The sequence below is a fragment of the Plecotus auritus genome (genome assembly GCF_963455305.1).
Source record: "Plecotus auritus genome assembly, chromosome: 7".
Lineage (NCBI taxonomy): Eukaryota > Metazoa > Chordata > Mammalia > Chiroptera > Vespertilionidae > Plecotus > Plecotus auritus.
The window spans coordinates 48,109,426-48,122,061 of record NC_137774.1 but is presented as its reverse complement, the minus strand read 5'-3'; the positions used below and the strand labels follow the sequence as shown (position 1 = coordinate 48,122,061).

Sequence of the window (12,636 nt, the reverse complement as noted above, 5' to 3'; positions counted from 1 at the left end):
ATGGAAGCAAATCCATAAATGACTTGGATTTTGTGATAATAAAAAATAACTCTAAAATGTTTTTAAGAATCTTCAGAACAAGTTGAGTATTATGAGTAGAGATGGGAAGTTTCTGAAGAGACTAAAACAAACAAACAAAACCACCCCAAATCCAAAAGCAGTCTAAGCCTGTGCCCAGGAAAAGTGTAAATGGTGGGGAGGGGAGTAAAGAAGAGAAAAATCATAGAAACTTATGAAATTAAAACTTTAAGATTAAACTGAGCCTTATAAAACCAAGTGAGAACCATGATGGAGTAATTGATGGTAAACAATTATAAAACTAGACAAAACATATGAAGCATCAGTTTGGATTTTTGAGAAATGCACAAAGTGAGGCTCACGATCACCTGGTTTTCTGCCTTTAAGCACATCCAGGTGGCAGCGCAGTGAGGAAGCCAAGCAGAGTTCAGTAGTTTCAATGAACTGTGGAAGATCAGAGTCCAGGGCTATTGAAGTGGTTGGAGACTGAAGGGCAAGAGTGCCAGAGTAGAGAGAGCAGTACAGGGAAGTTCCCACAATGGCTACAGGGGTGACCTCAAGACTTTGGTCAAATGTCAAGATGCACATGAGCCTGGTGAGAGTCCATGAAGTCGGGCAGTGAACAGCTGCTTGGAAGCTGTGAGCTAGACAGATATTCCAAAAGCAGTATAGTACTAGGAAACTTAGGAGTTCTAAACAGATAGAGTACAAAGTCCTTGCTGCACAATCTGGGCTAAAAAGGCCACAGTCAAGGAATAAGACTATTCTAGGCCTAGACTACTCTCTACCCTAGACCTATATGAGCAAAAATATATAACAAGTTTCAAAAGGATCCAGCAAATTAAAAGCATGCAATAATAAAAATCAACACTCTTAAGGAGGACAGAACCAAAATTCTCAACAACATAGTGTCCAGAATGTTTACCATATAAATGAAAATTACTGGACATGAGAAGCATCAGGAAAAGGTGACCCGTGACCAGGAAAAAAATACCAGTTAATTAAAGTGGCCACAAAAAACACCAAAACCTGGAATTTTATTTTTTTAAAAAAGAAAGGATTTTAAAGCAGATGTTATGAATTCGGTCAAATAATAAAGAAAAATATAGTGATAATAAATGATGCATGAAAATCTCAGCAGAGAAATGGAAACTCTAGAATCAAAGGGTGAAATGGAAATTCTATAACTGAAAAATTACAACACCTAAAATAAAAAAAATATGAATGTGCTTAACAAATTGGAGATGGAAGAAGAATGTGTCAGTGAGATTGAAGACAGATCAATGAAAACTGAGCTAATCAGTAAAACAAAAAAACCTCGTGAGCTGTAAAACAATATCAAGCAAACTATCCTGTAATAAAATGAAGTCCAAGGAGAAAAGAAGGAATACTGCTAAAAAATAATCTGAAAAAATATTAGCTAAATTTTTCCAAATTTGATTTTTTTAAAAAGCAACCACATATACAAGAAGCTCAGTGTCCTCAATGGGATAAATTGAAACAATAATAATAATAATAACACATACACACATCCTAAGCAAACTGCTGAAAACAGAAACTTGAGAAAATCTTAAAAGCAGTGAGAGGGGAGAAATGATATATCACATACAAAACATAAAAGGAAGGATCACTACAGACTTTATTGAAAAACAATGAAGGCCATAGACAATGGAGTAATATCTTTAAAGTATTCAAAGGAAAATATCCATCTAGAATTCTACAAGCAATGAATACCTTTTGAAAATAAAGGCAAAAAAAAAAAAGCTGCAACAATTTGACCAAGAAAATAAAGTGGTACTGGATTATAACCCAAAAAGTATAAAATAAACGTCCACAAGTCTATACTAATATAAATAAATGGATGAGAACAGAAAAATCTCTCTTGAATGATTCAGAAATTATTTATGGAGATATTTCACTCTCAAAAAGGTGGTGCATGACTCTCCATTTCTTAAATATGGCTGCACCTAGGGTCTCTCTTCCACAGAATACAAGATTGAAGTGGAGGGAGATGAAGAGTAACTGGGCAGTGCAGAGGTCACACAAACACTGAGCCAGGTCATGAAGATTAACGTCAACAGTGCTAAGTCATACTGATAGTATACGATTGATTTGTTTTGATGAAAATGACACTTAACCACTGTGCCCTTCATCTTCAAAACACATAACCCCAGTCTGGTTATAAGAAAAGCATCATACAAATACCATTTAAGGGACATGATACAAGACACCTAATCAGTCCTCAAAACTGCCAAAGACATCAAAAACAGGAAAAATCGAAGAATCTTTCACAGCCTAATGAGATGATACAAGTACATGTAGCATGGTATCCTAGATGATCCTGGAACAGGAAAAGGACATTAGGTAAAAATGAAGGGACTCTAATAGAAGCACGAACTTCAATAGTAATCATCTATCAATTAATTAAGTGTACACATGTACCACACTAATGTAAGATGTTAAAGACAGAATGTGGGGGATATAGGAACTCCTAGGACTATGGCACTATCTTTGCATCTTTCTGTACTTCTAAAGATGTTATAAATTAAAAGATTATTTTAAGAGAAAGATAATAAAGATATAAATAAAAATGTTTAAATTATGGCAAAAAAGACATTTTTAGATCATACAAGCTAAAAGAATTTATTACCAGCAGACCTACTCTATAAGAAACTGTAAAGAAATGTCTTTCTACTAAGGGGAAATAGTATTAAGTAGAAATCTGGACCTCTAAGTAGGAAGAACAGTCCCTAGAAATGAAAAATATGCAAATAAATGCTAAAGACTATTTTTCTTTCTTTTATACATTCCTTACTTGACTGAAGTAAAAATAAAACCATGTAGAAATAGAGTTTGAAATACATGTAAAAGTGGCTTCTAGTCAAGATGGAGCGTAGATAATGTGGTACTCACATCCTCCCACAATCACATCAAAATTACAACTATCACTCAGAACCACCTGAAATCTAGCTGAATGGAAGTCCTAAAACTAGGTCTTTAAAGAAGAAGTCACACTGAAACTGGTAGAAGGAGCTAGTGCCACACCTTGTGTGGGGATAAAAATCAGAAGGGATATCTCAGGTACAGAGGTCTCTCCTGAAACCTCCAACCCCACACCTGGACCCCAGCTCAGGGTTCCAGTGCTGGAAAGGGAAGTCCCCATAACTTCTGGCTGTAAAAACCAGCAGGGATTGTGGCTGAGTGAGACAGAGGCTGCTGGAGTCCCAGGCAGTTAATCTTAAAGGGCTCATGCACAAACTTACCTCAGACTCACTCACTCTGAGCTCCAGCACTAGGGCAGCAGCTTAAAATGAACCAGGGTCATAGGGGAGGTACTGAATTGTCTGGCATCAGGCGAGAGCTAGAGCGGGCACTTTTTCTCAGACAGAAGTTCTGGCAGAGACCATTGTTCCTGTGATGAGCCTGCTCCTCCCCCCACCCTTCAAGACCTGGCAGGAGGGTGCCATATTTCAGACTCTATCAACCTGGCTATCATGGTTTGCCCTGCCCTGGTGATTTCCTGAAATTCTGCCCCATCCAACTTTCAGGCCCAACCAAGCTTTGTCCAGGGACTTTTCAATATGAAAGACCTGTCTTGGTTCATACTTCAGACTTTCTTAAAAATCTCTCAAACAAGCAGCATCTGGCCTTGTGTGCCCCATACCACTTGCTAAATGGACCTAAGCCTGGCACTAGGAGCAGCTGGCCTTGATTTGCAGGTTGGCCTCTCTTGGGCAACTCCAAACCCAGCACTAGTAGCAGCCATCTGTAGATCATTTTGTAGCTCATGCCCAGTGGCCCCAGCAGAACACAGACAATGGCTGACCTTGGCCTGCACCTCCTGGGAGGCTGCAGAGCCAGCATACCCAATAGACAGTTTCAGACCACATCAAAGCAATACCCACCATCTCCATAAGCAACACACTCAAGGGGCAGACTCAGTGGTCACAAGAGCCCTGCTGAAGTTAGTCCTACTGTGTGGCCCCTGTGCAGCTGATACTCCATGGTGGTCACAGCCAGTCCATGCAACTGATCAGCCTGGGGGTACATCCCTCTCACTGACATGCCAACAGCAATCAAGGTTCAACTACCACAGGAGGGTGTACAAAGCCCACCTGGAGGGTGCACCTGGAGTGCCCAGTTCAAGTAAACAGCTGTTCCACTGGACGCTACAGATCACTTATTATATAAGGCCACTCTACCAAGCCCGGGATACATAGCAGCTCTACCTAATGCAAAGAAACAAACATGGGGTGGCTGCCAAATTGAGGAGACAAAGTAACATATCTCAAATGAATGAGCAGAACAAAACTCCAGAAGGAGAACTAAACAAAATGGAGACAAGCAATCTACTAGCTGCAGAGTTCAAAACACTGGTTCTAAGGCTCAATGAACTTAGGGAATAGTAGATTAACTTAGTGAGAATTTTAGCAGAGATAGGAAACATAAAAATGGAGATAGAAAACATAAAAACAAACTAGTCAGAAACAAAAAAAATGCAATCCTATCTAATAAAAGAGTAATATGCAAATTGATCATACCTCCACTACACCCACAAGCCATGCCCACCAGCCAATCAGGAGTGAGTATGCAAATTAACCCAACCAAGATGGCTGTGGCCAAGGAGTGAGCAGGAAGCTTGGTTTCCCCGGAGACGGAGGAAGCTAAGCTTCCTGCACACCTGGCCAGCTGTGGAATCCACTCAAGGCTACAAAGTTTCAATTATAGAAGATAAATAAATCCCAACAAAAATGGCGGCAGCTACAGAGCTGGAGAGAGCAGGAAACTTGAGTTGCCCCGGTGATGGAGGAAGCCAAGCTTCCAAAGCCCTGGCCTGCCTTGGCCTCCGCTCAAGGCTACAAAGTTTCAGTTATAGAAGATAAATAAATCCCAACAAAAATGGCTGCAGCCACAGAGCGAGCAGAAGGCTTGGCTCCACTCAAGGCTACAAAGTTTCAATTATAGAAGATAAATAAATCCCAGATAACAGAGCCTCCGCTTGGGTTGCCGGGGGGTGTGGCCGGCCTGCAAACCACCACAGGCCCCTCGCCCAGGCCGCCCCACACCCCAAGGGAACCTCCACCCTGATCTGGGACACCCTTCAGGGCAAACCAGCCGGCCCCCACCCATGCACCAGGCCTCTATCCTATCTAATCCTATCTAATAAAAGAATAATATGCAAACTGACCATCACTCCAACACACAAGATGGCTGCCCCCATGTGGTCAAAGATGACTGCCCCCATGTGGACACAAGATAGCCACCACAAGATGGCCAGCAGGGGAGGGCAGTTGGGAGGGACCAGGCCTGCAAGGGAGGGCAGTTGGGGCGATCAAGCCTGCAGGGGAGGGCAGTTAGGGGTGACCAGGCTGGCAGAGGAGGGAAGTTGGGGGCGACCGGACCTGCAGGGAAGGGCAGTTGGGGGGGACCCAGGCCTGAAGGGGAGAGCAGTTGGGGGGACCAGGCCTGCAGGGGAGGGTAGTTAGGGGTGACCAGGCCTGCAGGGGAGGGCAGTTAGGGGCAAACAGGCTGGCAGTTAGGCATCAATCAGGCTGGCAGGGGAGTGGTTAGGGGGTGATCAGGCTGGCAGGCAGAAGCGGTTAGGGGCAATCAGGAAGGCAGGCAGGCGAGCAGTTGGGAGCCAGCAGTCCTGGATTGTGAGAGGGATGTCTGGTTTGCCCTGAAGGGTGTCCAGGTAGGATCGGGCCTAAACAGGCAGTTGGACATCTCTCGAGGGGTCCCAGATTGGAGATGGTGCAGGCTGGGCTAAGGGACACACCACCCACCCCCCATGCACAAATTTTGTACACCGGGCCTCTAGTAACAAATAATAATACATTAGAGAAAATCAACAGATTTGATGAAGCAGAGAATCAGATCAGCTATTTGGAAGATAAGGAACCAGAAAACACCCAATTGGATCATTAAAATGAAAAAATGAATTTAAAAAATGAAAATAGCTTAAGTGACCTCTTAGACAACATCAAGTATAACAACATCCCCATTACAGGGGTACCAGAAAGAGAAGAGAGCAAGAAATTGAAAACCTACTTCAAGAAATACTGAAAGAAAACTTCCCTAACCTGGTGAAGGAAATAGACATATGAGTCCAGAAAGTACAGAGAGTCCCAAATAAGATGAAGACAAAGAGGCCCAAACCAAGACACATCATAATTATAATACAAAAGTTTAAAGACAAAGAGAGAATCCTAAAAGCAGCTAGTTATCTACAAGGGAGTTCCCATTAGACTGTCAACTGATTTCTCAACAGCAACTTTGCAGGGCAGAAGGGATTGGCAAGAAATATTCAAAGTGATGAAAAGCAAGGGCCTACAACCAATATTACTCTACCCAGCAAAGCTATCATTTAGAATCAAAGGACATAGGAAGAGCTTCTCAGACAAGAAAAAGTTAAAGGGGTTCATCACTACCAAACTAGTATTAACTAAAATGTTAAAGAGTCTTCTTTAAGAAGAAGAAAAAATAAAGATCAAAACTACAAATAATAAAATGGCAATAAATATATACCTAGCAACAATTGAATCTAAAAAACAAAATAAATGAACAAGTAGAACAGAAAAAGACTCACAGATACAGAGAACATTTTGATGGTTGGCAGATGAGAGGGGGTGGGGAGATGGGTGAAGGGACTGAATGGAGTAAGAGGTACAAATTGGTAGTTACAAAATTGTCATGGGGATATGAAGTACAGCAATATAGTCAATAATGTCAATATAGTCAATAATGTTGTAATAACTATGTATGGTGTCAGATAGGTACAAGATTTATCAGGGTCATCACTTAGTAAGTTATATAATGTCTAATCACTGGGTTGTACACCTGGAAGTAATATAATATGTCAACTGTAATTGAAAAATAAAACATTATTTAAAGTCAAATAAATAAAATATATCTGAAAGTAAAATTCATCTCACTAATAGACAAAGTGTGAGAGAAGTATAAATAAAATTATGGCGTTGTAAAAAGCTTACAATATAAAGAATATAATATTAATTCATGGTAATGGTAGACACTGATAAGCTAAGGAGACATACTGTAATTCCTAGAACATACACATACACAAAATTATGTACAGACATGTATTTGAGAAACCTATAGAATGAACAGAATCCAAGCAAAGAATAAAACAACAAGCATATATTCAATTAATGTGATTTAAATGTTTTAATGAATCAATGCATTTTGAATAATCCTTATATGCTCAAGCATAAAAAAACCAGAATAATTTGATTAATCATAAAGTTATTATGCTATTCATTTTCCTTCAATTTACAAAAGGAAATGTCAGGCATGACTTACTTAGATGGTTAGAGCATTAACTTTAAAAGTGAGCAAGCACCCATATTTCCCAACACTTCAAGGAAAAGAGTAGCATGTAAAAGAGGTACCAGACTGAACAAACTGAAGAATTCCTAGAAATAGTTAACTTGAAAAATAGAAAACAACTTCAAAATAAATAAAATTAGTTCCCTTAGAGATATTTGAGAGAACATTATATATATAAAATATACTGTCAAGAAAAAAAAAGCAAAGTTCTTGGAAAACAAAACATAATAAAAAGAAAGACCCATGAAGAGCTGAATACCAGTTCCAGAAAACCTAATTCAAGGCTGAAGCACAAATTTGTGAACTCCACAAAAAAGGGTAACAAATTGAAAGTGTAAGAGAAAAGTTAAAAGCCAGTGTAGATAATTTGAGTAAAATCTGGTACTATCCAATGAGAATTCCAGGAGCAGAGAAACAATAAGATGAAATTTAAAAAAAAATCCAAAGATCAAGTGTTCAGATAAGAAAGATACAATTAGTAACTTATAAAGATATTCATCAATCATTCATTTATTCAAGCAATTCAAACCTCAAGTGTTTAGGAGATGTTTATTGAGCATCTACTGTGTACAAAGCACTGCTAGAATTGCATATGCAATAAGGAGCAAGAGTAGGTACAGTCCCTGCCCTTATGGAGCTTAACTTATGGTGTAGTAGGAAAAATATACATTATACCAAAAGTACACATTAAATACACAATTACAGTCAGATAAGAGGAGGGACAAGCCAATGGTATTGTAGCAATGCAGGACAGGAGCACACCCAGGCAGCACCCCAGGGAAGTGGCAATTCTGCTTACATCTCAAGGACCTGCAGAGTTACGTAAGCAGGAAGGGGCAGGATGGTTTGTGTGGAGAACAGCATTCTAAGGAGAGAGAGCAACTTGTACAAAGGCATTGTGACAGGACATGATAAGAAACTAAAAGAAAGCTGATGTGATCAAAGCTCAGAAAAGAAGGAGAGGTATGAAATTTGTGAATCCCAAATATAAAAATCAAATATTGCCAGTTTCCAAAAAGGAAAAGGAAAAATCAATTTACAAAGAGAGCTCAGCACTAAAATTCTCACCTGTAGAACTAGGTGGGAGAAAACAATAGAGCAATGACTTCAAAATGTTTAAGTTCTAATAATTTTAAGCTGAGTATTAGGGAAGCAATGTTAATTTTTTTAGTATGATAATGGCATTGTGGATGTTTCCAAGTTTCTTTATATCATTTCATTATCTTTCAGAAGTACACACTAAATAATTTACTATTTATAGATGAAATTATATGATCTCTGGGACTTGACTGAAAGGAATCCAGTGTGGGGTGTGAGGTAGGAGTGGGGAAGGTGAGAGAAAACAAGAACTGAGAGATATGGATAAAGAATTCATCATATCATTCTCTATACATTTGTTTAAAATTTTCTGATAAAAAAGTAAAAGCAAAATTTTCAATTAAAATTCACTATAGTAAAATAAAGATATTTTTCAGAAGTACAAACAATCATAGGTTTGATGCCCAAATATATATATATTTTAAAAGCATGCCCTGGATAGTGTGGCTCAGTTGGTTGAGCATCGTCCTGTGTACCAAGCACCGAAAGGTGAAAGATTTGATTCTTAGTCAGGGCACAAACCTAGGTTGCAGGTTCAATCACTGGGATGCATGTAGGAGACAACCAATCAAAGTTTTTCTCTCATATCGATGTTCTTCTCATTCTCTGCCTCTCCCTTCCTCTCTCTCTAAAATCAATAAAAACACATTAAAAAAAAAAAAGAGCAAGGGAGACTCTACCGAAACAAAAACAAAGGAAGGAAAGGAGGGAGAAAGAAAGAGAGGGAGGAACATAAGCTAGCAAAGAAACAGGTAAAAATAAGAAAATCCCAATAATTATTTATACTGTTGCTGTGAAACTCATTTAACTACTTTTTCAAGGATTCCTAAGATATAACACAAAATTATATACATATTTTATAGATAAAAGAGAAAATAAAGGTATGAACAAAGAAATGCTATCCTATCTAATAAGAGTAATATGCAAATTAACCATCACTCTGCTACACCCACAAGCCACGCCCACCAGCCAATCAGGAACGAATATGCAAATAAACCCAACCAAGAGAGCAGGAGGGAGGCTTGAGTTTCCCTGGCCATGGAGGAAGCCAAGCTTTCTGCCTGCCTTTGCCGGCCTAGGCCTCCACTCAAGGCCACAAAGTTTCAATGATAGAAGATACATAAATCCCAATAGAAATGGCTGCTGCCACGGAGCAAGCAGAAGACTTGGCTCCACTCCAGGCTACAAAATTTCTATTGTAGAAGATAAGTAAACCCCAGATACCAGGGCCTCCACTTGGGTCACCAGGGGGCGTGGCCAGCCTGCAAACCACCACAGGCCCCTCGCCCAGGCCGTCCCACGCCCCAAGGGAACCCCCACCCTGATCCGGGACACCCTTCAGGGCAAACCAGCTGGTCCCCACCCATGCACCAGGCCTCTATCCTCCTATCTAATAAAAGAGTAATATGCAGATTGACCATCACTCCAACACACAAGATGGCTGCCCCCATGTGGTCAAAGATCCTGGCCCCATGTGGACACATGATGGCCGCCACAAGATGGCCAGCAAGGGAGGGCAGTTGGGAGGGACCAGGCCTGCAAGGGAGGGCAGTTGTGGGCGATCAGGCCAGCAGGGGAGGGCAGTTGGGAGGGACCAGGCCTGCAAGGGAGGGCAGTTGGGGGCGATCAAGCCTGCAGGGGAGGGCAGTTAGGGGTGACCAAGCTGGCAGAGGAGGGAAGTTGGGGGTAACCAGGCCTGCAGGGGAGGGCAGTTAGGAGGGACCCAGGCCTGCAGGCGAGAGCAGTTGGGGGAAACCAGGCCTGCATGGGAGGGCAGTTAGGGGTGACCAGGCCTGCAGGGGAGGGCAGTTGGGGGGGACCCAGGCCTGAAGGAGAGAGCAGTTGGGGGGGACAAGGCCTGCAGGGGAGGGCAGTTAGGGGTGACCAGGCCTGCAGGGGAGGGCAGTTAAGCATCAATCAGGCTGGCAGGGGAGCAGTTAAGCATCAATCAGGCTGGCAGGGGAGTGGTTAGGGGGTGATCAGTCTGGCAGGCAGAAGCGGTTAGGGGCAATCAGGAAGGCAGGCAGGCGAGCAGTTGGGAGCCAGCAGTCCTGGTTTGTGATAGGGATGTCCGACTGCCCATTCTCTACAGAACAGTAAAAGAGATATTTACATGTTTATAATGAATTACATTAAACGGGCAGTCGGACATCCCTTGAGGGGTCCCAGATTGGGGCGGGTGCAGGCTGGGCTGAGGGACACACACCCCCATGCACAAATTTCGTGCACCGGGCCTCTAGTACACTTAATAATAAAGAATCAGGACTGGTTTAACTTTAAAATAAAGTGCAACACTGTGTTATAGGGTAGCTGTACCATTTTATATTCCCAGCAGCAAAGATTAAAGTACCTGTTGCTTTGCTTCCTTGTCAGCACTTAGTATTGCCAAGTTTTTTGTTTCCCCATCTTCAGTGGTATCTCCTTGTGGTTTTAATTTGCATTTATTTGATGACTAATAGTGTTAAGCATATTTCTTGTGTTTGTTTGCCATCTTTATAGCCTCCTTGGTGAAGTGTGTGTTCATGTCTTTTTTTTTTAATTTCTTTATCATTAAGGTATTCTCAGCAATTAAAGAGGAACAAATTATTGATAACATGCAACAACACAGATGGATATCAAAGACATTATGTTGAGTGAAGGAAACCAATCCCAAAAGGTTACATACTGTATGATTCTATTTCTATGACATTTGTGTGACATTTCAGAAAAGGGAAAACTATAGCAACAGAGTTTACCAGGAGTAAGGTGGGAGGGAACTGTTCTATATTCTGATTATGGTGATGGTAACATGAATCTGTACCTATGTTAAAACTGTATACCAAAAAAGGCAATTTTATTGCATGTTATTAAAAATGTATTTAATGTGGAAAAAAAAGAATCAGGACTGGAAATATTATCCTATATAATAAAAGGGTAATATGCAAATCAACCAAATGGCAGAATGACAGGTCACTATGATGCGCACTGGCCACCAGGGGACAGACGCTCAATGCAGGAGCTGCCCCCTGGTGGTCAGTGCACTCCCACAAGGGAAGTGCCGCTCAGGGAGAAGCCGGGCTCAGGGCTGATGAGCGCAGCGGCAGTAGCGGGAGCCTCTCATGCCTCTGCAGGAGTCGGACATCCCCCCTGAGGGCACCCGGACTGTGAGAGGGCGCAGGCCGGGCTGAGGGACACCCCCCCACCCAGACAACCCCCCATCCCCCGATATATTTTGTGCATTGGGCCTCTAGTAAAATATAAGGCAATGAACTGAACCAGTAGTATTAAAACTAGTGAGAATTCAATAAAATGACCAGATAGAAAGTACATGAAAATCAATAGCTTTCCTAAACATGGGCAAAACCCAGTGAAAAATAAATCTATTTATTAACAAAAAATGATCAAATGCCTTGTAACAAAGACAAGAGAAGTAGCAGAACTCTACTGTAAAAACTGTGAAAACTTTGCTACAGAAAATAAAAGAAGGAAGTTCTGGATGACCAAAAGACATACCATATTACTGGATAGGAAAACTTAAAACGTGGAAAATGTCAGTTGTCCCCAAATTAAGACATGAATTCTATTTAAACCCTTTAAAATGTCAGTCTTTAAAAGTAGAACTTGACAAGCTGACTCCAGATGTCATATAGCTGAGCGAATGCACACGAACTGCTAGTAACATTCCGTAAAAGAATATGATGAGAGGATATATGCACTTCAGACACCAAAATGTACTACAGAGCTTCAGTTTAAAAAGCAGCATGGAATGATAGAAAGGCGCATGGAAAAATCTACACTAAAATTTTCCTACCTTTTGTGCATACCAAAGTAATTTGCAGATTCATTTTAATATCTGTTTTTTAAAAAAATCTAAATATTGAAAAAAGAAAATATGAAAGAATGTCTTGTAAATTTGCAAAAGGGGAGATCTTATATATGACAAGTAAACTCAGAAGCAATTAAATAAAAGATAGACAAACCTAACTTTATGAAAATTTAAAACTGTGATATGTTGAATCATGAAATAGGTTATAACCAACTGTGAAAAAAATATTCATGACATATACAGTAACCAAAGTGTATCTACTATCCAAAAGATAGCTAAATATCACTGAGGAGAACACAGTCTGTCCATTCCATCCACATGGCTGCCAGTTGGACAGCACCCCCTGCAGTTGTGCAACATGGTGATTC

General features: G+C 40.8%; 1 protein-coding gene across 5 annotated transcripts in view; it reads right to left on the bottom strand.

The window, feature by feature from the left end:
* The window catches only part of SHISA6 (shisa family member 6), a 285,134-nt gene that overhangs the window by 203,068 nt on the left and 69,430 nt on the right, over positions 1-12,636 (bottom strand). The gene's annotated exons all lie outside the window — the stretch shown is intronic.